We start from the raw sequence: 5,353 nt of genomic DNA, 5'->3' as shown, positions 1-5,353 counted from the left end.
AAAGAAAGAAGGAAAGAAAGAAAGAAAAAAGAAAGAGAAAAGCCAAACAGCCTGATCAAAAAATGGGATATAGAACTAAACTGAGAAATCACAACAGAGGAATGTCAAATGACTGAGAAGCACATAAAGAAATGTTCAAAGCACTTAGTGATCAGAGAAATGTAAATCAAAATGACCCTGAGATTCCACCTTACACCAATCAGAATTGCTAAGATCAAAACTACAGTTGAAAACACATGTTGGTGAGGATCTGGAGAAAGAGGAACAGTCCTCCATTGATGATGGGATTGCAAACTGGTACAACCACTCTGGAAATCAATCTGGATGTTCCTCAGAAAAGTAGAAATAGATATACCTGAAGACCAAGCAATACCACTCTTGGGATTATACCCAAAAGATGCTCCACCATGCCACAGTGGCACGTGTTCCACTATGTTCATAGTGGGGTCTTATTTGTGATAGCCAGAAATTGGAAACAACCCAGATGTCCCATGACAGAAACATGGACACAGAATATGAGCTTTGTTTACACAATAGAATACTACTCAGCTTTTAAGAACAAAGACATCCTGAGTTTTGCAGGGAAATAGATGGAACTAGAAAATTTCATCCTGAGTGAGGTAACTCAGACCCAAAAGAATATGCATGGCATGCACTCACTAATCAGTGGATGTTAGGAAAAAAGTACAGAATAATCAAGATACAGCCCACAGAACTCAAAAAGTTCAACAAGCTGAAGGACTCAAGTGAGGATGCCTCAGTCCCACTTGGGAAGTAGAAGAAACCAATCATAAATGGGGAGGGAGGGAGTAACCTAGGAGGGAAAGGGGATGGAGTAAGAAAGAGGGGAACATGATCTAGTATTGGGTGGGGGAAAAGTAGTGAAGCCTTGAGGGACAGCATAAAGAATGGAAACAGGTAACCTCAAGAGATAGGAGTTGGGGGGGGGGACCTGCAAAATGTACCAAAGACCTGGGAGGTGTGAGATTCCCAGGATTCAAAGGGAGAGACCTTAGATGAAATGTCCTACAGTGGGGAGAGTGAATATTTAGAGCCCACCTCCAGCATAAAGATGGCATCAAATGAAGGATAGGGTTGCCATCTCACAACCAAAACTCTGACCCATAATTGTTCCTGTCTGAAAGAACTGCAAGGATGGAAACGGAGAGGAGGCTGAGGAAAAGAAGGCCCAGTGACAGGCCCAAAGTGGGATCCACCTCAAAGGGAGGAGGTCCCAAGGCTTGACACTATTACTGAGGCTATGGAGTGCTCACAAAAAGGGACCTAGCATGACCACACTCCAGAAGACCCAACAAGCAAATGAAAGGGTCAGAGCATATATTTGCACCCAACCAATGGACAGAAGCTGCTGACCCCTGTGGTTAAATTAGCGAAAGGCTGAAAGAACCTGAGGAGGAGGGCAAAACTGTAGGAGGACCAGCAGTCTCAATTAATCTGGACCCCCAAAATCTCTCAAACACTGGACCAGGCAGCATACACCAGCTGATATGAGGCCCCCAACACATATATATAGCAGAGGACTTCCAGGTCTGTGTTAAATCAGTGATGATGCACCTAATCCTCAAGAGACTGGAGGCCCAGGGTGTTTAGAGGTCAGGTAGGGTGAGGGGCTGGGGGTGAGGACATCCTTGTGGAGACAGGGGAGTAGGGAGGAGGTATGGGATGTGGAACAGTAGGAGGGTGGACCGGGGGTGGCAGAACAAAATCTAGAGTGTTAAACAAACAATTAATTAATTAAATTTGAAAAAAAGAAAAATAACAAAAGTTACATATTCTAAAATTCGATTTATTTTTGTTTGTTCTTGAAACAATTTTGACAATATGGTCTTTGAAATTTAGATCTTTTTTAAATCAGAAATGTGGATAAGTGGCAATTGGGAGCCTGTGATACTTTAACATGTGGTGGATAGAGTTTAAATGGTTCTTTCATGGTTTTGGAGTATCAGTATGTAGATTGAAATGGTTAAGATGAAGTTGCATATCACATGTCATGGGGAGGATTTTACTGGTAAACAAGGATTTTATTGGTAAATATAACTTCTCTGTGGACATAGGACCCTTTCAAAAGAGTCACACATTTTTCATAATTTGGAGCAATGTCTCTTGCTTATCACACTTTGCTGTCCTCAAAATCAAGGGAGTAATTGCTTATTTGAAAAGAGAAATGTCAGGAAACCATCACATTTAAACAGGCCATGATATCTGCTGAATGCTGTTTAAGAACTTCAGGTGAAAGGAAAAATGGAAGAAAAAGATTTAAAAATGTGAAATGATACAGAAGTATTGTGGTATCAAGTTTAATGTTGCAGTCCCACTATGTGAGATTCATAACATCTGAAAGTATCAGAAATTAACACTATCAAAAAGACAGGGCATGGTCAGTTCTGGGAAAATTGAGAAGGTCCTCTAGGGAAAGACATCAGTGGTCAATGTAACTAAATTGAATGAGAAATAAAATTTAGAGGATCAGTCTCTGAATCATCATAATGTTTGGAGAGTCATGATTCCAAAACATAACAGATTCAACGTGAAAGAATTAATTTTTTAAGTTAATGAAAACAATGAAAGTTCATGTGATAATATCTCAATGACATTATTGTATTTAAAACTTTTATTATACATGTTTATTTATTTGGGGCACTGGATGAGCACTAGTTCAGCCTCAGAAAATGGGTTTCTTCCTTCATAATGTGAATCTGGGGAATTAAGCTCAGAATATAAGATTTGATGAGCAGAACATGTACCCAAACCCCATCTTTGGAGCACTATTTTATAATCTTTATGTGACTGTTCTTTATGTGAAGCAGCCAAGTTCTGTTTAGTTGAAGAATCATGTGAACTATGTTTTAAGTAAATTTTTGCTCCTATCATGTCTTTCATCCCTAATGTGATGGACTGTGTTCCTCTCTGGCCTGAACAAAATAATGTAGCATTTAGGGACAAAGATTAGGATTAGAAGGCTTGCACTGGAAGCCAAGATGGAGAACATTTCCATAGCCACCATGACCTTCCCTGTGGTGCTATGGTAGACAGGGAGGAAGGTGACCCAGACAGCACAGAACACCAGCATGCTGAAAGCCAGGAACTTGGCTTCATTGAATGTGTCAGGTAGACTCCTAGACAAGAAAGCCATGAGGAAACTACCAATAGCCATGACTCCCAGGAAGGCCAGAGTGCAGTAGAAGGCAATAGCTGAGCCCTTGTTGCATAGAATGATAATATGTCCATATTCAGAGTGAGCATCCATGTCAATAAATGGAGGAAATGTTCCCAGACATATTCCAGAAAGACATATTTGTATCAGGGTGCAAACTGGAATGGCAAATTTAGGGACCTGTGATGTCAGCAACCATCTTATCTTTCTTCCTGGAGCAGTAATCTTGAAGGCCATAACTACAGTGATAGTTTTGGCCAACACAGTGGATAGCACCACAGTGAACAGAAGTCCAAACAAGTTCTGTTGCATTATGCATGTGGCTGTATTTGGATGTCCAATGAATAGCAAGGGACAGAGGAAACACAGGGCAAGGGTGATGAGAAGAATGTGAGAGATCCTTGACAATTGGAGTGTCTCTGTGGTTTACAAAGACCCCGATAATAAGAGTAGTGAGTGCAGAGAATCCCAGGGACATAAGTGTGAGTCCCTTTCCCCAGAGATCATTATAGTCTGGAAAGGTGACAGTTTTCTTGAGGCAATGTCTCTTCTTTGCATTTGCATAATGAGTCTCTGGACACTTTACACATTGAACTGTACCTGATAGAAATTCAGTTGGTCATGCATATATGATCAAGTTTTCACTTTACCCTAATTCTTTTTACTGTATCAACTCTTTGGATTTTCATCACAACTATGTTGCCCTGTTAATTTACATATAAAGAAAGGCATATTCTAAGTTAAATAATCCACCAATTAAAGTTTATAGTCCTTTCATAATACCAGACGAGAAAAAGCAACTTATGGAATAAAGGGTATTTTTCACTTTACACCTAATAAATAAACATATTACTCAATCAGAAAACCAGGCAGGAACTAAAGGTAAGATATGGAGGCAAGAACTGAAGCTGAGTCCATGGGGTTGTGGTACTCCTGGACCCTCCTCTACCACCTTGCTCAACCTGCTTTGTTATGTATCTCAGGATTATGTTCTCAGATGTGGCACCAAACACATTTGGGTAGGGTAGGCCACAGAACTCACTGACCAGGGGCATGTCTAAGAGGCTTGCATATAGGCCAGTCCTTGAAGATATTTTGTAATTGTGGTTTCTTCTTGTCACATAAATCTATATTTTGTCAAATTGATAATGAAAACATGCAGGATAACACACCCCTAGAGCCCTTTTATTTTAGTTTTATACTGAACTATTCTAATGTTTTTCTCTGTTTTTACCAAAGTTATTTGTTCATAATTCCTAATAATTAAAATATGAATTTCATCCCAAGGAGATAAAGGGGTTTGCAGTCCCATAGGAGGAACAACAATATGAACCAACCAGTACCCACAGAGCTCCCAGGTACTAAACCAACCAAAGAGTACACAAGGAGGGACTCAAGGCTTCAGCTGCATATGTAGCAGAGGATGGCCTTGTTGGACATCAATGAGAGGAGAGGCCCTTGGCCTTGTGAAGACTCCATGTGCCAGTGTAGGGGAATGCCAGGACAGGGAAATGGGAGCGGGAGGGGGAATGGGACAGGGGGACTTTTGGAGGGGAAATGAGGAAAGGGGATAATATTTGAAATGTAAATAAGGAAAATATGTAATAAAAATAAAAAAAATGAAAAAAATGAAAAGGAAAAATATGGATTTCAACCACTAGAGTACTTATTTATACAGTTGAAAGTAATTTAGCCCTTTTACCAATTCTCATAAAATAGTTCTTAATCTCCAGGAGATTATGTGAATTCAATTATAAAAAATATAATGCTCTTTGATTTTCTTGTCTAAAAGGATGGTAGTCTGAGATGTATGACACACATTTATATATATTGATGACATCCTTTTGGCTACACATTTATATTTATTTGTGACATCTTTTTGGCTTGAAAAAATTTCATTCTCATTCTCTCTCTTTTGGTTTTTCTTTTTTTTTTTTAAATATTTTTTATTAGGTATTTTCCTAATTTACATTTCCAATGCTATCCCAAAAGTCCCCCATACCCTCCCCCCTCCTCCCCTACCCACCCACTCCCACTGTTTGGCCCTGGCATTCCCCTGTACTGGGGCATATAAAGTTTGCATGACCAATGGGCCTCTCTTTCCAGTGATGGCCGACTAGGCCATCTTTTGATACATATGCAGCTAGAGACAAGAGCTCTGGGGTACTGGTTAGTTCA

The 5,353-nt window shown here is 39.8% G+C and overlaps 1 pseudogene; it reads right to left on the bottom strand.

The window, feature by feature from the left end:
• Positions 1-2,860: 2,860 nt before the first annotated feature.
• Positions 2,861-5,353, bottom strand: part of LOC110287788 — an 8,175-nt pseudogene continuing 5,682 nt past the window's right edge.

The sequence above is a fragment of the Mus caroli genome, unplaced genomic scaffold, assembly GCF_900094665.2.
Source record: "Mus caroli unplaced genomic scaffold, CAROLI_EIJ_v1.1 scaffold_16627_1, whole genome shotgun sequence".
NCBI classification, from domain to species: Eukaryota; Metazoa; Chordata; class Mammalia; order Rodentia; family Muridae; genus Mus; species Mus caroli.
The sequence above is the reverse complement of the archived record's forward strand: the minus strand, read 5'-3'. Positions and strand labels throughout refer to the sequence as shown.